This window comes from Anas platyrhynchos, chromosome 2, assembly GCF_047663525.1.
Source record: "Anas platyrhynchos isolate ZD024472 breed Pekin duck chromosome 2, IASCAAS_PekinDuck_T2T, whole genome shotgun sequence".
Taxonomy (NCBI): domain Eukaryota; kingdom Metazoa; phylum Chordata; class Aves; order Anseriformes; family Anatidae; genus Anas; species Anas platyrhynchos.
In genome coordinates, this window is record NC_092588.1 from 121,224,120 (window position 1) to 121,248,617 (window position 24,498).

Consider the following 24,498-nt stretch of genomic DNA (forward strand, 5'->3'; position numbering starts at 1 on the left):
TGTTTGTCTTTGCTCCACTAAAAAAAAAAAAAAAAAAAAAAGAGAGAAAAATAATAAGAAAACAAGGGTGTCAATATTAGAACTATGTAATACACGAAAAGGAATACTTTTTCTTTTCCAGTAGAAGAAAAAACTTGCATCAAAGTGACTTTGAAGAAATATGCTGCACTTTTTTCAAAAGACATTTATACAGGATGGTTATATATCATAGTTGTTTCATGTCTAGCTATGCTTCTAATAACCATAACTACAATTATAAATTGGTGTAGTGAAACAAAATAATCAGATTTAGAAGTATCTAGAAGTAATACATGTGTTATATATAGCACATATTTCTTAAAATTATTTCATTATTATAACTTTAGTTACCTAGCAGCTTTTAAACTGAAAAGCAAGTCCAGAATTTCAGTATTGCAATTTCCAAATAGAAAGTGCTCATTTCTAACACAGAAGACACATGAGATATTCGGACAATATTTTATCCCAAAAGGCATGGGAGGAATAATTCTGTGTTGGGCAAATTATTATTTTGTGGAGAAAATTGGATGAAATGTGGGAAGGAGAAAGAAGAATAGGGGGTAAAGAAATTTCTACAAAACGTGTTTCATCCTTACATCCTCCCTCCCCCATATTAAATCATGCAAGAATTTTCCATACAAGAGATTTAATTCTGTCAGTCACCTAATTAGTTAAAGACAAGTGAAGGCAATAAAATGACTGTCTCCTTATATTGTTCTTACTTTTTCTTGATATGTTGAAGAAATATTGTCAAGACCCAGAGTACTTCTTTACATGACTCATTATGAACTACAGTAATTTATTCTGCTGATTCTTTATCTTGAATGAATATAGAAATTTGCTCATAAATCATTATTCTTCACTAAGTTAGCTGTGCAATAACTACAGTATTTTAATCTTCTTAACTGGGAATTTTCACTATATTGATTTTTGCCTTGCTCTGCTGATAGGGTGATGTGGAAGTATGATTACCTTAAATATTTTGTAGTGTTCCATACAAGTTGGAGGATACATTGTATTGCTTTAACTCAATTTTCCTGGAATTGCAACAGCTTCTTGCATTTCTGACAAGCAACCAAGTTTTGTGAATTTCTAGATATGTCACATCCTTAGTTCCAGGGTAATGTTACCTGAGAATTATGAGTAGTCCAAAATGTTTTCATCCATCATTGAAGAATATATTGCATTATTAATTATAAATGTGCTGATAGAAATATATTTATGAAATAGGATAGTTGGTGATGTTAAGCACAAAATCTGTATTCCTGTAGCTTAATTGTAGACAATTTATTGAAGGACCAGTTTGCCTAGGGCACCCTTTATATTAAATGGAAAAAAAAAAAAAAAAAAAAAAAAAGATGTGAACTTCTATGGCAGTTCAGTTTTGAAGTATGTTTCTTGATTTTCAAAGACCAAGGAAAGGTTAAAAACCCTTTTGGTGCATCAGATGAGCACATGAGCTTGGTGGGATGTTTCCAAGCTCAGCACTTTAATTTACCTTCTGTCCTCAGCCTTCATTTATGCATTCCATGTATGCATAAATCAGATTACAACAATAAAGAAAATATTTTTCCTCAAGTTTAATTTACTTGTGAGTTTGATGTAAGATGTTTGATGTTTTTTTTTTCTTTCTTACTGTGTAGCAAAATATTGGGTCAACATTTGCTCTTGAGTTGTGATTCAAAGCTGTCTGAAGTATGATTAAATATTATTTTTACGAGGTGGTAGTAGAAGTACTGGGAAGCAAAGGTGAAAGATCCCTTTTTCCTGAAATAAAATTTAAAATTTAGAAACTTAAAACCTATAATTATCCACTGCTGTAACTTTTTTTTTTTCTTTTCTTTTTTTTTTTTTTTTTTTGTTTGAATATTACTTTGGCTGAAAATAATATAGTTTTATTTTATTTTTTTTATTTTATTTTTTTGTTGAGTGGTCCCTTTGTAACATCCCTTCTGAATTAAGCAAAATTCAGAAGAAAAAAAGCTTTGGCAAAAACAGTGATAATTTCATCAGTAGGGGGCATTCTCGTCTTTCCACAACAAGAAAGAAATACAGCTCCTCGGTTGTTCAGCTGTGTCGGATAGCGTGTGCAGAGCAACAGCATCCAGCAGAGAAAGACTTCAGAATAGAAATAGTAGATGTTAACTGAAGGATAAAACAGCTTAACACTGTGTTTTCTGAATAATGTCAAGTGATATATGCATAGTTCATTTCTATTGAATGATAGAAGTAAATTGAATAATAGAGTATATTATGTCCCTTTCCCTGTACTAAATTTTAAAAGAGAACATTAATTTGGGATTGTTTAATATTGTGAATTCATGTAACCTTGTTCTCTGAGAGAAACAAATTTTTCAAGTATTTTAATGTGTAAATAAATGCATTATCATGCTTTTTAACCTTCCATACAGATGATTACTAATCATCTTTTTTATAGTTTTCGTATGACTTGAGTCCCATTGAGATTTCACTGTGCAAATTTAAACATGTTGTAGATTTTCATTCAAGTTCAATAAGTTTTAAACCAGCATGGAACTGCTTATGCAGATGGAGCTTGGAAATATTTTTGTCTTTGAGCGTTAACATTTTCATATCTGTAGTAGCCTTAGTTTACAGCTCAGGGATGTTCAGGGAATATCACATTTTATTATTGATACAAACAATAGTGGAAATTTATATTAAAAAAAAAGTACTTTTAACAGTAAGTTTGTAAGCTGACATATGTAGCAGCCGTGGTGAATGCTTAGTGTGGCATTTAAAAAAGAAAAATAGAAAAAAACCTTAAAGGACCTCCAAAAGCCACATGATGTTAGTATTGCAAAAATGGTTAGAAACAACCTAACAATTATGGGGGAAAAATCGTTAGGGAGTGTTAGAATCGTTAGGGAATATTAGAGAAATATTCAAACATTTTTATTTATTTTTTTTTTAATTTTATTGAAGTAGCTATAATATAAACCACTTTTGGACTAAAAGAATGAAAAAATGACTTTTAAAAAATTAGAATCATTAATCATATTTTACTACTGATACCCTGGTAACAAACGTGTTTAGTTAATCATTTGGCTGTGTAAAGCGTAAGTACAGGATTTTCAGTAACTGGAATTTCAGTAACAAGTGAGTGACTCTATTGCTTGAAGACATTCTGGTAACGTCTTTTCTGTTTGATTCTCATATCTTCTCAATGCTAAACTTACTTCACAGTAAAATATTTCACCCAATAACAGACTAAATACTAAATACTTACTCCTAAGAATTGTCACAGAACAGGGGAACAGACCTGGGAAATGTTGCAATTCCACCTCATATGTTTCAGCTATATTAAAACCTTCCTCTGTAGGAAGCAAAATGAAAACAAAACAAATTGAGCTGAAAATCAATGAAATTGTTCCTTTATTAAGCAAAACCTGATAGTATTTTTTTCTTCTAAATCCTCAACTGACAAATTTATTTTGCAAATAAAACCCTAACTCTCTTAGCCAAAAGAAATCCCCTAAAACCATAGAGATGAGAGAATGAAGTATAAAAACTGTCCTGTGTTCAAATTCACTTGAGTTACTTCTTTTAAAAGGTCTGGTATTTCAAAGGATAGGCTATCAGCATTTTCTGAAAGTAAAGGCCATTAAATTTCCTGACAGAGTAACTAGAAATGTAGGCACTCAAAGGCAAGAGATATTTCAAGTAATGTAAGGTCTTCATATTATTTTACTCATATTCTTTCAGTGATTCATGCCGTAACTCTAGTGCAGGGCTCCTGAATTTAACTTCTGCTTTAAAAGTAGTGAATAGGAAGCAAGGGCAAGAATGTCATAACCAATTTTGGACAAGAAATTGAGCTAACATCTGAATTCTTTGAGTGTCACTTTTTATGATTAATATAGGGAAAAATAAAGTCCCAGTCCTGAAGTTACCATGTTGGCTGCTGTTTTGCCACTGTCTTTTTTTTTTTTTTTTTTTTTTCTGTCTCTAAATGTCAGTGAAAAATTTAAAATTTCAGCTGAAAGAGCAACTTAAACTGGATGAGTATTTTGTCTTTGTTTGGATCTACCCTTGGGGGGTGAATGGAAAACATGCTTTTCTTGCAAAAGCATATCCTCTCCAGTGCCATCCAACAGCAAAATATTGCAACCCTTGCACGGAAGTCTCCATATTATTAAGAGTTCTTGCCTCCAGCAGTGCTGCAGAAAATCATGGTAGTGACACAGAAGTGGCTCAGAGGCTGACACTGCATCTGTGAAGAAGTGCTTCATGGTCAGACCATTGTGCAATTCATTTGAGCCATGTTCTATGCTTTTTGTTCACTGTGCAACTTTGTATGTGGAAAAGAGATTATTTAATTAAGGGCTATTCACCTATCCACTGTTTTCTTGCGGCAGTTTAAAATTATTTCTGATGCTCTCTTTAGCTTAAACTGAAATTATTTTATTGGAACTAGCAAAATTACTTCTTTCACTAACTTATGCTGTTGAATTCATTCACTACCAAGGCTGTCATCTCTGACTCTAATCTTAAAAATCTGAATTTATACTAAATTTCTTAATTCCTCCCACTTTCTGTAAACTCATTTCTGACATCTATCCCAAAGTTCCTACTAATAGCTCTATCTCTTGATGAAGGCTCCTTTTTTTTTTTTTTTTTTTTTTTTTTTACAAGTCTTCCCCTTTCAAACTACTCTTGTACCCTCACTTTGCTTTTTCGCTTTTTCTCCTAGAGCCACAGTCTTACTCTCTTACTAAAGGCTTTTCTCCTTCTTTCCCCGAGTCTGCCTTGCATCAGATTCCTTTATATTATCCTCTGAAAGTATTCTAAAGCCTCTTTCCACTTTTCTCAGCTGTTTTAACATAATCTTCTTTATCTTCCACCATATCATCTCCTCACCTCCTGTTCCATTTTAAATGATGCAAATAAAATCATTATGCAATCATTGTACAATGAACAATGTCCCATTGTTCTTTTTCATGTCTGTCTCTAATTCCTTTGATCTTTTCTGTGAGCTTTAAGTGTATCTTATTGTCAGTGAGGCTAACCTAGTCTGGTATTTTGCTCATTTTACCTCTCTCTCATTCTTATTTCCCTTTACCCCTTCCTTTACTTGTGTTAGCATGTTGCCTAAGGCTGTGACTACTCCTGCTACTATTTTTATGCCTTTCCCCATCACACTCTCCAGGGGCAGAAGGGGGAAAAGCTATCTTAGTATGTACAAAATAAATTCCTTTCCAGTATTTGGATGTTTCCTTCCTTAAAATTCAAGTAGTGTGCCAGATGGGACAGCAAACCCTAGCTCTCAATAATCACAAATGTTCCAGTTAGGGGAAAGCAGGAGTTGGAGATGCTGTCAACTACTTCTGGAACAATATTTCCCAGCTCTATCTATCTGCCTGAATAATGTTGAATTTGGAAAGTACAGTTTAGCTAGACTTGCTAGCCTGAAAAAAAAAAAAAAAAAAGTCAAATTCTGGCACTGTTTGCCTTAGACAAAATTTAAAATACAGGATATTAATGGAGGCAAGGCATTTCTTTGAATTTTGCAAATATGTGTATGTCCTTTTGTAAAAGATGAAACAGAAATAATTATCTTACTGCTAGTGCTGACAGCGCTATCAGTACATACTTTCAGGACAAGGAAGCAAAATAGGGTGATGCAGTATGTGATTATGTGAAGACAAATACCAGTTGTAAATTATAATAATCATAGGGCATAGATCTTGAAATTTCTACTGTTACTGAAAGTTTTCTCCTTGCTACTTGAGACAGTGGATTGGTATGTGTATACAGGTTGGTGAATGAAATTTAAACTGTTTGGTGCATCATATCATTAATTCTGTTACCTGCTGCTTCCAGCATCTTCTGTTTTTGAAATTGGAGTAAGATAATGCAGAAGTGATTTATTTATTTATTTATTTATTTATTTTTTGCCATTGCCTAGGTTTCCAGATTCTGATCGTGCTGAATCAAGCTATTCCAATTTGTTGGGGATAATGAATAGTAATTGAGTGCATGGGCTGTGAGGCTCCTGCCATTGCGTATTGACCTCTAACTCAGTATCACTTTTATAGGCATAAAGCAGAAAAAAATCCATGTAGATACAAAAATGGATAACTAGTGAAAGGAGAAACAGACCCCACATTCAGATCTGAAATAAATATTTGTGTAACTAGTGCTGAAACCTGAGGAAATATACTTTTAAATATGTAGATAATTACATATGAGTCAAGCGGAACTTCTCCACAGATAGGGAGAAATGCCTGCTCCAGCACTACGTACTGTGGCCTTTGGACTGAATACAATGGACTGATAAAATTGAGTAAAAGGTGTTGTATTTGGATGCTGAAACTGGATACCAAAACAATGAAGTAACTGAGATCATGCTTTTGTGGGGACTGCTGGGGTGACCAATGCTTCTGTTTTCAAGGCGTTTTAAACTCTGTGCAGCATGAGGGCCTCACTGGTCCTGCTTTGTGAAGAATGTATCTGCTTTGTCTAATACTCTCAGACATATTTCACGTGTGATTTGACAGATAATAAAAAGTGAATAAGCCAGACATCTGTGCCCAAGACAGAAAAAAAAAAAAAAAAAGGAGAGATGATTATTTTTCAAAATGATTTGTGGCTAATTTCCCCAAAGGAGGGGGAAAAAAAAAAAAAAAAAAGAAAAGAAACCCCAGAAACCCTATGAAAGCTGCCTTTTTTTGTTGTTGTTTCATCTCCATTAAAAAAGAACAGATGCTCTTGAGATCTCTGCACGGCAATTCCTTTAGGTTTTGATTACCCAAACACAGCAAAATAATGTTGATAGATATAGTAGACTAAAATAAGTATTAATCCACAGGTGTAAGTGCTGTTCCAGAGACAGACTTGGAAAGTTATTTTGTATTCATATTCATTTTGTTTCAAAGGTAACAACAATATCGCTTCTTTATTTGTAGCTTTCCAATCAACATTTTCTAATTTTATTTTAGAAATCTGTTCTTAAATAAATTTATGGGCTAGCTGCAATTTATACTGCTGTGTCTAACCACCTCCATTTTTACTGTCCTCTTATTTACTTTCACTGTTTTTGAAAGCTACGTATTTTAACTCAAATGCAACATGTTTCTGTACTTGAATTATTAATTAAATTGCTAGATAAAGTAAAATTTTCAGGAAATATTCTTCTGTAAGTATGATTTCTTTGTATTTTTAAATAAAAACCGGAAGTTAATGCTAAATATCTTTGTCACTTAAAATGATAAACAAAAGCTGTAGTTGCTGTAATTACCCGATTGTCTTAGAGCCTTACCAAAAATATAGTTATTGGTCCATATGTCAGGGGCTGATTCATGTCCAAGAGGTGAAAAAAAAATTCTGTGAATATTTTTAGTATTTCAAATATGCTAAGGTATATTAGATGAAGAGTCTAGAAACAGTATACTAGATTAGAGTCTAGAAAAAAAAAGGTTACTCAAATTTCATAAATACAGAAAAAAGACTAACAGAGAGAAAAAATAATTTTCATTATAACTTGGTGTAATGAAGCTCTGGATTTTATTTTTAGTGTTTTTATTATATCAAGATAAATTTATCTTTGTATTCATAAATAGGTAACCTTCCTATAAAATTTATCTAAACTCCAAGGACAATTTTATAGAAAGCTGTATTTTTTCAGATGGAACAGTGCTTTCCATAACAAAAATTGTATTAAGATATTACTTGTGACCATCCGGTGGAATACAATGAGAATATATTTTATGTGAAATATAGTAATAGAATAGAAAATAATGAAAACATAATGAAAATTATGAAAACAGGAATGGAGAACTGATTCAGTCCTCCTTTTCACAGTTGTCATACATTACATAACAGCCACAAAAGCAAAATATATTTCAGCTATATCTCTCTTTCTCATACTAGTTTAGGGAAATGGAGACCAAGAATGGGCTGTGTTGGGCAAGCTTTAGTGGATGAAGACTCCAAAACAAAAGTGCAGCTATTTTGCATATTTTTTGCAGTTATTTACAACTTCCAAAGTAAACCAACCTAGTTTTTGGTTTTTTTTTTTGGTAAAGGAAAAAAATTCTGCCCAAGTAGCAGAAATTATTGAATATTTTAACTGTTTTCAGCTCATCTGACAATCATTTCCTCTAAAAACCTCTATTCATCTCCAGTCTCTCATGGTGCTTCTATCAGATACGTGTATTTTAACTGCACTAGAACACTGTGTCAAAGTTTGAATAGCCTCCCCTCAGCCTGGAAAGGAGCATGTCAATGTCTTCCACGTGGGAAGAGCCACATGTTTGCACTAGCAAAGTAACACTCAGAAGACAAGATAAATACAAAAGAGAGGCTTCCCCCTCCCCACTCCCCCAGTCTCTTCTATATCTTTTCTCCACTGCATGATTAGGTTGGGAATTTATTCAGGAGTTGTTGTTAATATCTCCTATTCTGGTTTGGTGGAGGAAAGGGTGAGGAGTCAAATACTCGAATACTCTCATGTTATGGCATAATTAGGCTTCTGCTTTCCCTTAGTCTGCTATTTTTTTTTTTTTTTTTGGTAGATTATTGCTAAAGCTGCAGTAGTTTCATGTTAAGAAGGAATAAGAAGGCATAGGTAACAGTCTTCTCAGTGCTGTTAGCTGCTGTGATACCTGTGTAGTCTGCTTTTGTTCAAGTTGCAGTCCTGGAGCTAAGTGAAAGTATTACTTCTAGCTTTTTCTTTTCTTTTTCAATTCTTATCTTTTTAAATAAATATCTGAAAGTGTAACTAGAATCTACTGTATATATAAAAATTTGAGCTATTTTTCCTAATTCCTAGCAATAGTTATTGAGGTCTTTGTAAGATATGCTACTAAGTTTCATTCAAATTGGACAAATTACCCTTGGAACTAGAATATGTAGGTAAGTTAAGGACCTGAAACACAAGTTTGGAGCTTGAGTACTTCTATTTCTCCTTTCCTGCTGGGTTCTAAGAAGCTGCTGTAGCAAAAAGATCAAAACAAGCTTTATCAAAATGTATTTGTTTGTTCTTCTCATAAGTTTAATTTGTTTACTGTCAATGTTTTTGGACCTCTTGTCTCAATAAGAGACTCTGCAACCTCACGCCCCCAGTGGCTATACAAAATGCTACCATCTGGCTTTCATAACACTTTTATGTCTCATCTAATAACTCACATCTGTGAAAATATGATGATCAGCACCATGCAGGGAAGGACCTTTTTGTATCTGAAACTGCTGTCATATAAAGTGCAGTAAGATAACGTGAATTTTCAATGTGTAAGCTTTTTGCTTTAAGTTATCTCTGTAGATATTCCTAGTGTGTGTATTTAAAAAATGGATGCTTTCTGTCTGAAAATAAAGTAATTTCTGTCTGAAAATAAAGCAATTTTAGGCTCTAACTTGTAACTTGCCAGTGAAGCGCAGTACACAGTAGTGCAGTGTGACTTCAACATTCCCCTGCACTAGATATCTTCTCTACCTCTGTGGATGACAGAGCCAAATAATAACCATGTAGTTGTTGTCCCTGTCCCTTCTAAACTGAGAAAGCAATGCTGGTAGCAATCCATTGGAGACATATCATCGATAACTGCTGAGTTACAAATCAATCGTCTGCACTTCAGTACTGTCCAGATCAAGAATTTGGTTGTGTTTGTAATAGCTTGTTTATAATTGGCACTATAAATGTTCTTTAAAAAAATCAGAATCTCAGATAAGAGAAAGGAGAATTTTCAAATCTAGCAAAAAAAAAAAAAAAAAACCATAAATGAGAAAAGCATAACGCAAATGCTGATTGTGGCTTAGTTGGTGTAAAATCAGGCAATAGTGCTGTTCTCAGTGGTATTATAGGTATAGGATTCATCTGTTCATATGTCTAGGTGTTTTGAGTATGTTTCAGCTTAAGAGTGGGGGGCAGAGGAGGTGGGGTCAAAAACCAGAACACTAATTGTTGAATAGAATGGCCAACTGGATTTCTACAAACTGTTGAGAACATTCAAATCAAGAAAACAGTGAGTCAGTAATGAATAAACATATAGAACAGAAGGTGCTCCATTTTTATTTATTTATTTTTTTCTTTTTTGGATAGTAATGATGAGGAAACAGAAAGCACATAAATAAGAAGTGATTGCAGAACATTCTGTTGATGTGGTAGCAGAACTTCAGCTGGAATGGTTTCCAAATATTTTAATTTTGTTCTTATTAACAGCAGACATTTTTTACAAAGAATAAATGTTTTTGATAATGTCACTAACTGTTCTCAGTGTGAAATCCATAAGTACTGAACATTTTCCCCTCTTTTGGTCTAAAGGAAAGGATAGTATTGGTTTCTTTAGATTAAAAACACTACAGAAGATGTTTTTTATTGGTTTGTACCTCCTGTACCTTCTCCCTGTACCCACAACAAACAAAGTTTTATTTCTTTTAAATAAGGAGAAAGGGGACTGGGGGGAGCAAAAGTGTTTGATTCCCAAACACTCAGTGTTAAGTGTTCTATCTGTTTTTATAACGAGCTTTTCAAAATGAAACAATTGTAACTCACTACTTTGTCTTCTGATTGTTGTATTATTCTTAGAAGAAAGAGATAAGGAATCACATGTTCTCATTTTATTTGGGTGAATTTTGTTCTTGATTTTTGGCTATTGTTAGATATTTTCATTTGATGCTTCAGAGGAAAAACATAATGCTGCAAAAAGTCTTGTGATTTGATGGTGCTTTCTCTGAGTCCTGTGAGACAGAAGAGAAGAGGATGAAGTGGCTTATTCCCATTTCTTTGAACATAGGTGCAAAGCTGGCTGTTGCTTCATGCAAAGAAATCTGTCCTAAAGGCGGGGCTGATGCACTTTGTCCATCAAGAAATAATTTCTCTGTGCTCTCTACAAGTTCTGGAGATGTTAGTCATGCACAGTGACTCTTCTACCTAAGGACTGTGTCTTCTAAACCGTATTCAATGCCTAATGGCTAACCTCTGTCTTTTAAAAGCATTTCTTGCATGAATGAAATTGGAGAATACTGACCATAACTTTTTTTTTTCTTTTTTTTTTTTTTCTGTAGCACTATTGTCTGATTAAAAACTGCATGCAGTTTACTAAACAAGCTAGCAAAATGCATTGCTCCTTTAAAATGGAGGAGGTTGTACAGATAGAAAAGTGTTGTTGACCGTGTTGCTTAAACAGGGTTATCAGGTACGTTTTTTATTAGATACATCTTGGGTATTTCAACTGTCACTATTCAGTAATTAAACTTCTGACATTCCTACAGGTATTTATCTGTCTTTAAAGCCTGGAATCAGAGGTACTGATTTCCTCCTTAATCTTCCTAGATCTTTCATTCCCCCAGTGACTTGTACAAAGTCACATGAAGCAGTGTATGATAATCCAGGGAGTTCATTCTGGGATCTTCTGACGTACAGCTCAGAGTCCAAGTTGCTGAGCCATCCTCTTTTATTGCAAAAAGAAGAACTATTGGATGAGTTAAGTATTGAAATAGTCCTGAAAGTAAATGTCAGTGTTTTTACATTCATATTCAGGAATGAAATTTGTCTAATGTTTCAAAGGTGGAAGCAGTCCTGGGGATTTTAACAGTACTATCGCAGCAGTAATTAAAATGTTGCTGAAAAAATATTCAGAAACTTTGTTTCATGAAACTGTATTATGCTGCTTGTCTGAAAATAATTTAGTGAGAAGAAAACTATCAGCTCCATGTGGGGTTTTCAGAGTAATCAAATGATTGATCAACTATACTTCAATGTACTGAAATCACCTCTCTTTTTCAATTATCTTTCTTTAGATGGAAGATTGGTGCAGTAAGAGAATGAACTGATCCAGTTCAAATGACAAATTGTTTTTGTTTTGAAGCTTTTAACAACAAAAAGAGCAACTACAATGCTATAATCTACTGCCATTATGGAAATGAGGAGAAGAAAAAAAGAATAATCTGGGCTTGACTCCCCTGATGAGCTCAGAAATCAGTAGATTTTTACTTAGATCAACTCTTGAGCCACAAAATTATTATTATAATTGATTTACCATAGAACAGGACTTGAAGTCCAGAATATGTCAGTGAAAAACTGTTTAGATATTTGTTCTTGGGGAAAGCAGAGGAGGGGAAATAAGTAATTTGCTGCTGTATGAATGAGAAAAAACTCAGAATATTATTCAAATTACTATTTTGCCTTGGACACTTGTAATAATTTCTCAAGATAAGCATAAATGCTTTAAATGATCAGTAAAAAGTTTATCTGCTCCCAAGTATTGTTTTACATATATATCCCTCCAAGTGCTTTAAGAACTTTAGAGAGAGCTAATTAGGAAACTTCCTTGATTCTCAGAGCTCCAGAGCTTCCATGCTCTGATGACTGTGCCTTCTTGTCAGAGATGTGGACCTGTATGCTTTTTTGTGAATTGTGAGTGTGTAGTAATGGTGGGGGGTCAATAGGTTTGTCGTGTGGAAGTGATTTTTGGGAGGCCTTGTTTTCTGGTCAGCAGGCCTTGAGAGAGAGATTGGCTTCTTAGGTTTCTGTGTACTGCTGCTTATCCAAGAGGATGCAGGTAGTAGAAAATGCAAAATCCTGGTGTGAGACTGTGGTAGTTTATCTCTAGTTTATATTTGTTTCCCTTTTTCTCTTTCTTCCATGTAGTGTTACCTGTCACTGGAAAAATAACTTATACAAGATGAAAATATTGTCCTGCTAAAGATTACTTATAGCAGCCTGAAACAAGTTTTGTACAAAAAACCAAACAAACAAAAAACCAAAACAAAACACTAAACCAAAAACAAACAAACAGAAGAAAAACAGTTAAATCAGTGTCTGCAAACTGTTTCATTTGCCTAGTGATGCTCTTGTTTGAGTCAGAAGAATTATGATAATTTTTAATACACAGATAACCTCTGCAGGGCAAGGTTGAATATGGAGTTTTTTGTGTTTCTACCAGATGACATTTTGCATGCAGTCTTTTCCTTGTATTAAATCCTTTTAGTCAGAATAGGGAACAAAGCTTCCATCCTTCTAATCATCTCTTCTTTGAGGATATTAGCAGTAAGTCTTTAAGGGGTTGAAGAATTCTGATTGCCTTGCTTGTTTGCTTTAGTAAGCTGCCAATATTATTTTTTCTTCATGTTATAGGCTTTGGTTACTTGAGCTGTCCCTTTCTAAATTAAATGGAAGCACTTTTGATTGCAGTTGCTCTTTTTGAATAGAGACAGGCATACTGAACTTTTTTTATACCCTTCTCTGCACTAAATTGTGAATAGCTTGTTATTACAAAGATGTAGCTGTTTATAGGACAGACTTCTGCATTTTGACTTTCTCATATGAATTCCACCCACCCAAAAAAAAAAAAAATTAATATTCTGTGTTTTAATGTTAATAACCAAACCTTAAAGAACAAAATATCAAACTCTAAGTGCTGTAGAGGCTCTTCAACAGTCTGGTCCTACAGGACAACTTCCAGGAAATAAAAGGGCATGGGGGAGAATCTATTTGAATGTATTTGGTAGCTGGTGGTGCTGGTAAATGAATGTTAATGTATATCAAACAGAGAGCTTTACAGATCTGTGGAAGCTTTTCAACCATCGCTCCTAAGATTTTCTGAATGCTCAGACAGAAGTTCTGCTAGGAACTGTTACAGAAATTAATATTGCTTGTGATTTTGCTTTAAATAGCAATCTTGTGAGTCTGGAGAACTTCCAGGAAATGAGAAGAAAAGCTAAGGTCTCTTCAGCAGTTACACAGAATAGACAAAATAACCAAGGTAACTGGGCTGGTTGCCTTGACACTGACACCAGGCAAGATGATTGAGACTGATATGGGATGCAATCAGACTAATATTAGCAAAGCTAATGCCAGTCAGCATGGTGCTATGGAAAGCAGGCTTCCTGTTGTATTTTCCTGTGAATTAGATTGGGGGTGCTAAATGAGACAGTCTTCACTTAGATTTACTTATGACACAGGGCTTGGATGCAGTGTGAATTTTCTTAAGGCAAATGATATGCACGCAGCAGTAGACAAGTAGACAGTAGATAAGAAAAAATGCAATGAGGTCAGTTCATAAAGTAACTGTAAATGCAGGTGCATTCAGTTATGTGAATATTTTCTAAGTGAGTTCCCTGAATTTTAACTTTTTGTTTATTCATTTTGTTAATGAGTGTTGTGGGGAAAAGCATATAATCACTGTTGGTTTACAGGGGAAAAAAGGAAAATACTGAAACTGGCACTGTGTGCTTGAGCAATGGAGAATGCAGAACACTTGTAAGCAGTGAAGTTATAGGATGCAGTGCATTAACAATAATAATTTAAAGATATTTTTGGAGACTATATGTGATATATTGACATAGAAGTCTCTAGGTAAATATGTCCATAAACTTATTCATAAAAACCATCAGTGATAAGTATTTGAGAAAATTTTCTTCTGATAAAATAGATGACCTCAATCATTTATTACTGTGTGCACTGTGAGTTACCTTTTCTCTGATGTGTGTGGGAAAGATGCAGATCACCAGCATTATTTAGAATATTTTTTTCTAAAGAATATTTTATTCTTTTACCTCAATACTTATTCAATTACTAGGTAACTGCTCAAGCAACTCAGGCATTTGCTCATGCATTTCTCTCATATGTACCTTTGTGTAGCCCCAGCTGGACCCTCAGAACCTGATGTGGGGGCTGTTTGTGTACCCTGGGCTTTTAAGTGGTTGCTTGGAGTCCTCTGTTCCAGCAGTGAGATCTGCTTTCCAAAACCTTCAGCTGCACCGCATGCTTTGTCTTTCTCTGAAAATTCAGTGCCATATTCCTAAACTTCTACTACATTTAGAAAGACCTGAAAACAAGCAACCTCACCCGCAACTTTAGAGCCCTTGTCTGATACTTTTCACCAAAAATAAATAAATAAAAATTAATTCTGTGACTTTTGTCAAGTGACAACAGAAATGCATATATGCTGACAGAAAATTAAAGATCTAGTTTGTGTAGTTTGGTTTTTGCTTAGAGGTACAAAGCTTTCAGAGACATTGAAGCTATAGTGGGTATCACTTTTTTCCACTTCAAACAGTGGAAAAATTAATTTTGTTGAGAAAGAAATTCAGTTTGTAAAGCTGTATGCTTACTGAAACTGTTAGATTTTTTGAGGGAAAAATTTCTCTAAGTTACCTATACATGTGTATATATATACATATATAACTCCAAATTTTCAATGTCATCCTGGAATGAGTTTTTGAGTTGTTATTACTTGCAGACTGCCAGATGATAACAGTCTGTCAAAAGCTATGTGGAAAGGTTTAGTGATATCCAAAAGGGAGTGACTCTAAGAAACTTCAAAATCTCTGGGAGTTGATGCATTTAGGATCTGCGTTTTCATTTTTTGAATGGGCAAAACCTCACTGAAGGTGGAATTGTGCCATTTCAGAAGCTGCTAAACCCTTCAGTGGCTTCAGTTAATTCATTCTAAATATATCATCAGACATACGGAAATGAAATCTTGGCAAGAAACACATCATTGTGGGTTTTGTTTTGGTGTTAAGTGACAAGAGAAGCCATGGATGTATACAGTCAAACAAAAGCTGTAGAAAAGATCCTAGAAAAAAAAAAGTCTTTGAGCTACATGCTGTCTGAAAAGGGCCTTGGCACTGAGAAAAAATAAATTTTAAGTTACTACTCTTTCCCTGAACACGGGGGATTTTTTTTTGTTCCTGTTATGTATTTATGCGAGTGAATTGCATCAAGGAAATTACTGTACATAAACATTTCCCTCTGGATGGAGATGAGAGGGAGATGGGAATTATTTTCTGAAAACAATACAAAAAATCTCTTTTGCAACTCTTAAATAGATAAGGAATGGCTGGGTTTTCCAAACACTGAAGGAATAAGGGTGAACAAAATGATTTTATATTGTACTTCAAAGAAGCAAGAGATACTTTTAGATAATAAATGCATTACATATCTAGATTTATTTCAAGTTTATAATGTTAGTAAATATTCTTAACTGAGCATTGATGTTCTAAGCTTTTATACAGATTAGTGAAGTTTAAGTATGTATTTATGAGATATAGAACCAGTTGAAGAAACTGTGCTGCCAGAGTCAGCTTAAAATTTGTCAGCTTGAAATTTAGCTTGCAAAAATGTGAACATCACAATGCATGATATAACATACCTTGAAAACACTTGCTCTGTTATAATGTGAAGTGCAAGTGGATAACTACAAAGATTAAAAAGTAATTTTTATTGAAAACAAATACATGCTGCTTCTGCAGTCTTTCTTTAGTCTTTCTTTATCTAGTATGGAAAATGCTGGTGCTGCTTGCAGTTAATTTTGTGACAGTGGATCTTTGCTTAGCTATTTATGGTTATTAATGTAATTAACATTTCCCAAGGCATTGTTATAAATCAGTTTACATGTAAATAAATAGTTGATGCCTAGTGATCAGAATGACAAGAAACCACTTGACTGCTTGTAAAGGATTCAATGTCTGGGGAAGGTCTGGCTGTCCCTGGAGGTGGAGTGTCTCTGTTCTGCTGAGCTCGGCTCAGTTGATCCAGCCCTGTTGCCTGGCTAGTATATGTGTATTTTGAGAGCATCCAGTAGAGGTCAGAGGAATGCTGAGGGAAAACCTAAAGTTCTGTGGAGTACACCACTGAGAGACAAAATCAAAATAAACAAGGTACACCAGGCTGTACAAAACGGTGCTCTGTGGGGTTGTGACTGCCTTGCCCTGACACTGGACTAGCGTGCCACACAGACAGCTGCTCAGTGATGGAGCCAGGTTAGACTGGGCAGGCAATGCCAGCCCACGTTTGAGGAGTTGGAAGTATAAAGAATGTTCTAGATACCATCAGTTGGGATTGGCTCACCTACTCCTAGATAAACCTCAGTAGGTACACTCTGACTGATAAGTCCCCAAGGCCTCTCACTGCAAAGAGAGAAGACTGCTTCATTAGCTGTGTCTGTCCCCCGTAATGTTACTGCGGCCATCAGATGGTAGCAAGCACAACCACCTCATCAGTCACTGTCTTCCTTCCTCATGCCTTCTGACCTATGCCTGCAGTAAAAGAGAATATGGCGTATATCGATGCCAGGCACTAGAGCCAGCAACTGCTATGACAAAATGACAGGTGCCAGAATAAGTGGGTGCCAGTCACAACCAATGGACCAAATGGGAGTTGTTACTTGTGAGCAGCTGTTCTGTGAGGCAGGAGAGACAATTGGCAGGCCCTACACAGCAGATGACAGAGCTACCATAATATGCAGCTTCCTAGGAAATGGACCCATGTGACTTTTCAAAGAAAACAAAAACAAAAAACAAAACCTTTTATTACAGCCAAATGCCATTCTTGTTAAAGCATTTTAAAAACAGAGACAGAATTCTATTCTTCTATTTCTTGGAAAAAGTGCCCAAGTCCCTCAGGCCTTTGTTCTCCTAGAATTAGACTTACCTGCAAACCCATATGATGTTTTATTATGTGTGAAATTCAGAAGCATGGTACAAATCTGAATTAAGAACTTTCATGGAAGCCAGTTAGCAGCAGTTTAAGCACTCCTGCCCGCAACTATGTCTTAGATGTTTAATTAAAGGAAAAAATCCGCAAAGCATCAGATACCTTTCTCCAAACACTTAAAATTAAAAAATTCAGTACAGTAGGAGTTATTGAGGGGGTGAATCATACTTAAACAACGTAGTGGTAGATTAAATATATACAGTTGTTCTTGCTGCTCAAGTCTTAGACAAATACCAGAGGCAAACCTGCTGCAAAGATAAATGTGAGAGCTCTGTGGCAATCAGTCAAGTTATCACTTCTGATGTCCAGGGCAAATTTAAATATTAATAATATGGAGATAAGGCCTGTTATCAACCATGGAGTGGTTTGGGTTGTAAGGGACATTTTTAAGATCATCTAGTCCAATCTTCCTGCCATCAACAGGGTTTTACTGATGTTTGGGATTGCACTGACCTAGGAACTGCAGCTGGCCTTGCTGAACTTCACGAGGTTCATGTGGGCCTACTTCTCAAGACAGTGTGTCCCTAGATGACATCCCTTCCAGTGATCAAATGGAGGCTCAGCTTGGTGTTTGTAGAACTGCTGAGGGTGCACTCAATCCCACTGTCCATGTTGTTAATAAAGATATTAAACAGGAATAGTCACAGTATAGACCACCGAAGGACACCACTTATCACTGATCTCCACCTGGATATCGAATTGGTGGCTGTAACTCTCTGTGGCCATTCAGCCAATTCCTTATCCACTGAATATTCCACCCTTCAAACCCATCTTTCTCCAATGTAGAGATAAAGAGGTCGTGTGGGTCTGTGTCCAAGACCTTAAAGAAGTCCGGGTAGATGACGTTGATCAACCTTCCCTTGTTGACTGTTGCAGTCAGTCCATCAGAGAAGGCCACCAGATTGGTCGGGCATGATTTGCCCTTGGTAAAGCCGTGATGGCTGTCTCAGATCTCTTCCCTGCCTTCCATACTCTTTAACATAGCTTCAAGGAGTATTTGTTCTATATCTTCCCAGGCACAGAGGTGAGGCTCACTGGTCTGTAGCACCCCAGCCTTCCTTTCTACCCTTTTCGAAAATGGGAGCAATGTTTCCCTTTTTCCATTTACCAGGGACTTCACTTGACTGCCAGGGCTTTTCAAATATGCTGGAGAAAGGCATGGAAATTCCATCAGCCAGTTCCCTCAGGGCTCTGGGATGCGTGTCATTGGGTTCAATAGACTTGTACTTGTTTGGTTTCAACAGGTGGTATCAAAACTGATCTTCACTTACAGTGGAAGGGACTTTGGTACCCCAGCCTTTGCCTTGAGGTTCAAGCACTTGAGAGAGATGGGAAGAGTGATTGCCAGTAAACAGAGGGAAAAGTGTTTTAGTCATTAGTCAAAATATATCATTCTTTGAAAGATGTACAGTTGCATTCGACTTTAAAAAAACAGAGTGAGCAAGGACAACATTGATGTCACTGGGAATGTCCATTGTGGCACTGAAGCATCCCTGCATAACACTGCATGGGGCTGAGTAGTAACGAAGGAGGGAAAAGGGCAGATCTATTGCCTTCTTCAGTAAATCCATGCCTCCCTAGGAAAAACTCTCTGAAAGGCTATAGGTTGAACTGCTGCCAACAGGAAAGAAATGATGATTAAAGAAAATAATCCTTGTCTTTCGATAGCTTATTCAGAATTTGTACATGGAGCAGAACATCAAACACACCTTAAAGGCAAAATAGATATTTTCTGTAGACTGACATTTATTTTTTTATTTCCTTTCAATATAATGACTTTAAACAGCCATTTGCTCAGGATTTCAGGTGATATTATGTGTGTGTTTTATGTATTCATAAAGAGAGAGCAAGAGAAAGCTTTTTGAAATTCTATGTGCTGAAGCTAAATACAGGGCCAACAGGACCATAAAATTTCTTCTGCATTGAAATTACGCATGCTCTTAGCTCAAGCTGTGATTTTGCAATGTCTGAGAATGGTCTGGTTAATTTTAAGAACTTATCAAAGTGGAGCATGGATGGTAAGCTACAAAACTAGCCATACAGTGGATTTATTTCTGTGATTTTCTTCTTTTTTTTTTTTTTTTTCCTAATTGGGAATGTGAACATTCTCCACCATTACAGATTCAGCTTTCCATTTCACCTGAGGTCATGTTTTCTGTGTTTATACCTGAAGAAGTTGGAGTCAGGCATCGAAATGATCATAACTGATTCATAATTACTATTATGACACTTATAACTAGAGTGATTTTTATTTGTTTTTTGCTCTCTGTCCTTTAGAGGTGTTTCGGATGGAACACAGCTGGGGGATAAGGTTCTTAGGCTTCTGCTCCTTGTCCTCATGAAGTACTACAGATGTTAAGAAACTTCTAGCAGAACTATTAAATTATCCTACTAAAGAATGCTGCTTTTCTTTCATCTTTTTTGCTCAGGTCATTGAATCTGTACTGAGATCCAGGCCTGCCAGAAAATAAGTACACTCCATAGTAACATGCTAAAAGGCACAGAGGGTCCTGAGTGGTCTTTGTGACCTCCCACACTGGCTTGATTGTGCATCTGCCTACTGTGCTAGGACGTTTAGCTGTGGAGACCTGTGTTAATACAGCTAAGCTACTGTTCTTGTAGAATTTGACAGTCATTATACCTTCCTAATGGAAAAAAAAAGGGATTTAAATAGCTTGCTTCCTTATTTAGATACTGCAAGGTTTCTTTATGACTGGAATTTATGTTAAAATACAATAACTAATTATAAGTGTGATGTAATGAATGAACAGTTAAATTACAACTTTGTTTTCCTATGATGTAACTAATCATAGTGTAGTTTCCTTGTGTTGAATAAAGACCAGTATAACTTTCTATTCTCTCTGGAAACTATGATTATAATCTCTCAACTTTCTGTAAACCTTGCTCTTAAGATGCTAGGCATAAAGAATATTAAAAATACTAGTATTCAGTCTACCTTACATGAAGACACACATAACAGAGATAGAAAGGAATTTAATAAGAATATAGAACAGGCTGTGTCAATCAGGTTCAGGATATGGACAGACAAACATAATGACCACCAAATGATGCACACACACCTTTTTTTTTTTTTTTTTTTTTTTTTTTTTTTTTTAAATCCCATTACTCCTCTATTTTCCCACAGTTGTTACTTCCCAAATCACCTAAATCTCCCCACTTCTCACCTTATGTTCCTCTCATAAATGTCCTTTTATAATCTCCAACACCCCTAGTCTGAAAGGTGATACAGAGAGCTGCTCCTGATGGTTCATCTTGGTGGGTTTCATGGAGGAATGCTGGAGCTCATGGCTGTCCAGCAATGCATTCTCAAATGTATCAGTTTTAATGTGATGGGGATCTGTCTCCCTCTTCCAAACTGCTTTGTGTTGAAGGAATAGTCAGAGACCACAACTGCATTAAGGTCTAGGAGGCGAGTTTCTGCTCTGTGGGACTGGGTTGTGGACTCTATTCAGACAGAGCAAAGCTGAGCCATAAGTTACTGTCTGCAAGGACAGTATCACTATGATGGAGCTATGTCTCCTTCTCTACCCTTCTCATGGTATTTCCAGCCACGTGCTGTTTAAGTTACCGATCTGGGAGCGAGCATGACAGGGATTTCAGAGACAGCTTCCAGGAATAGGTGTGTATTTTACATTGGACCATGCCTTAGGTTAAAAAAAAAAAAAAAAAAAAAATTCCACTACTGTAAATAGGGTAAGATGTCTTCTTGCCTCTTGTTCAGACTGAAGTGGTGTTAACTGGAAAGCCCTAGTTAGGCTCTTTTATGGGTTTAGAAAAAAAGTGGTGAAGATACCTGTGGGAAGTAGGGACTCCATCCCATTAAGGTCACTAGCACTAGAGAAACAGAGATAAGGCTTTCATAGGTGAGGGCTCTACCCTCTAGGCTCTTACCCAAAAAGCAAATAGCAGGTATGGAAATAATGGGTATCTTAGCATCTGGCTACAGACAAATGTTATTCACTTTTTTCCTTATAATCCTATAAAGGCTTTCTGTTTTAAGAGGACTGGGTAGCCGTCTGGATGTGCCTATACTCAGTCAATGAACAAAAAGGAATGCCTAAATTAAGGAAGACTGAGGTTATTCAGAGGGAGGTTGAAATAAACTTGCCTCTATGTGCTCACATCCTATATTCCTCAAATAGTTAATGTCAGGCAGGCTGGATTAGCCCTTGTGCCATCTGTTAGATTGAGTTAGCTTGCACATTTTTTCTTAGATTATAGACAGCTTTAAATGAGGTTTGACTGTTCCAGCCCAGATGGGCCCCAAAAGTCTCAGGATAGTGAGAAGAATGACCTCGTGGCTATTTGGAAGATTTTTCTTTTTTTAAATCTTTTAAAAAATTTGCCCAAGATATCCAGCAGAACTGCTATTGCTATGCAGACACAATGGGTCAAAATGAAGATTTGAGGAGAAATACACTGTACCAGAGTGTTCCTGTCCCCTTTCCTTGGCTATCTGAATCCTGCCACACATCTCAGTATGCACTGCATTTTAATCTCTTTTCTGGCACTGCAACATAAGCCTCAGCTGTCTCAGTAGAGAGTTGAGCCCTGAAAAGACACTGTGTCCTAAGATCAGGATCCTGGGGAGCCTATTTGCAGTCAAAGGCTTTTCTGCAACAAAGGCAGCTGATCTTTCCAAATGTGTGGTAATTTTTTTTTCTTGCCCTTTGTAAATGACAGGTCCCTAGTATTAAAGGTGCTGCTCTCCTATGTGTTTCATGGAGAGCCAATTAATGTTGATTTCCTTTTTTTTTTTTTTCTTTTTTTTTTTTTTCTTTTTTCTCTCTCTTCTTTTTCTTTTTTTCCTCCTAGCTCTTTTCTCAGATTGGAGAATAAGAAGGTTGATGAGTCATCTTTTCAGCTTTTCAATCCTTATTTTACCTGTTACTTGTACATCTCCTAATAAACTATAGGGATTTGTTGATATTTTTAATAGGGAAGCAGGACTGCAATGAAAACATGAATGGTACTGTCTCTCATGGAATAAGTTTCAGTGGCACTAACTCTCAGAATAAGCATCAATAATTTAATTGATAGTAGACATCAATAACTTGGATTTAACTGATAACCAGGTCCACTACTATGTGCTCATTATTTTCCATAGCAAGTCTTGGTTTAAACAGCATCATTAGCTGAGCAAATTTATTAGCATTGCTTTAGGTCAAAATGGCAGTTCAGCTATTTGGATAGTTCCCTATAGAAAATATCCAAGCAATTTTTCCTCTTTCCATGAGGATAGTGCTGCAGCGTAGGTGGTAATGAATATTTAGAATGCTTTTATTAAAAAAAGAACAAAAGAAACAACCCTCCTTCCCCTCCCCCCCCCCAAGCCAAAACCACACAGCATTCATTATAATTTAATTGGAAGTTTACTGAGATGAATGCAGTAAAGCACTAGGTTGCTCTAAAGGTAGGGGTTAGATTTATCCCTGAAGCATTTCCAATGGACTGTGGAGCTATGCCAAGAGTAGATTTGGCAAGCTTTCTGTATATGTTCTTGAGGCTGTTCAGGGGGATAGTTCAGAGTTACAGGCATGAGTTTCAGCAACAGACTAGAAAGTGCCTCTGTGGTGCTTGTGATGATTTAAAGAACTCTGTATGTTCCATCTTGGGTGTGTTTTCTAAATATCTCTGTAAATAAATATATTATTTTCTGGAGATATTTGATAGGCAGGGAGAGGCTTTACAGAAGCAATGAAGGGATTGCATATTAACCTTGCAATAGTCATTCTATATTGAAAAATGAATAGAGAGTAGAGTGAGAAAGTGGTCTAAACTGCGTATTCATAGCAAAGCCCCAGCATGCTTAACCTTTGAAACAAGTTATAGGACAATTACAGCAATAATACAGTTGGTAAAATTTTCCTTTACGTTCACAACTTCTAATCTGGAAAGCTCTGGGAGCTTTGTGATGTGTATAACTGACTTAATGAAAGGCTGGGACTGTCTAAACAATAAAGGAGAGCCTATTGTTGTCAGGAAGTATGGTTTCAAAGCAGAGAACTTGGCTGCAATGCAGAGAAAAAAATATTTTCTTGCCTTACAGCTGCTCTATGGTGTAAAGGAAAATCACTTCTTGTGTGCTTCTTTTATCTTTCTGAAAATTTATAATGCTTTTCTTGTATCATCATGATCTTCACAGTTTAAAGTCTAAATAAGACTTGATACAATCAATAGAATTCCCACCTGTAGAATGTCATGGAACAAGAGACATATGCATTGGCAACCTGTTGCTTTGGACACAGATATTTTTTTCAGCCTGCTCTATTTCTTGGCTTATCAAATATTGTTATGGTTAAGAATCAACATTGCATACATTTGAGCAAAACACTCTGATTGATTTGAAGCTTACCCGTGATGTGATTTGTCTAACTTCTTTTTTTGATCATTTCTAGACACACTCCTTTTTCTCTTTTCTTCCCTCTGTAATAGATCTGTGACTCTGCTTCCCAGATACTGGCATCTCCTCAAACCCAGTTTTCACTAAGGAATTAACCTTTTATTTCTTCTCCAAAGCAGCATGCTTCTTTCCACAGGGTCTCCTTCCCTTCTGTCTGTGCAACCCTTGAAAGCCCCTGCTGTGTTCTGGAGAACAAGAGGTCCTGGGAACATCTTTTGTACTCCTCAGCCAAGCTTGTTGCAGCTCTCACATCACTTCCTTTTTCTACTTTGTTATCTGGATCCTTCCTGAGCAGAAGTGTAGCTAATGAGACTTTTGTACAACATAATAAAAAGGGGCTGCTTAAGTTTTACAAACAAATGTGCAAGCTTCTATTAACTCCATGGAAAAACTAGGTTCATCTAGAGTCAATCAAACTTGTACCTTTTTTGGGGGAGAGGTGAAAAATTCAACACTCAACTCAACTCAACTACAATTCAACACTCAAGCAAACAAAGACCTGTGTTGCTCATGAATTGCAACATCAGAATCCTAGAGACATCTACTCTATGACTATTGCTACCTTATTTTTGTGGTAGGTGCTACATGGGCCAGTGAA

The 24,498-nt window shown here is 35.9% G+C and overlaps 1 long non-coding RNA gene across 2 annotated transcripts in view; it reads right to left on the reverse strand.

The window, feature by feature from the left end:
• Positions 1-10,043: 10,043 nt before the first annotated feature.
• Positions 10,044-24,498, reverse strand: part of LOC140001585 (uncharacterized) — a 37,965-nt gene continuing 23,510 nt past the window's right edge. The window contains exon 3 of one of the 2 annotated variants that reach the window (XR_011806940.1): positions 10,044-10,713. This is a non-coding gene — a long non-coding RNA (uncharacterized lncRNA). Of the gene's footprint in view, positions 10,714-17,275; positions 19,091-24,498 lie in introns of those variants that run through there. The other variant, XR_011806941.1, reaches the window with a different exon arrangement.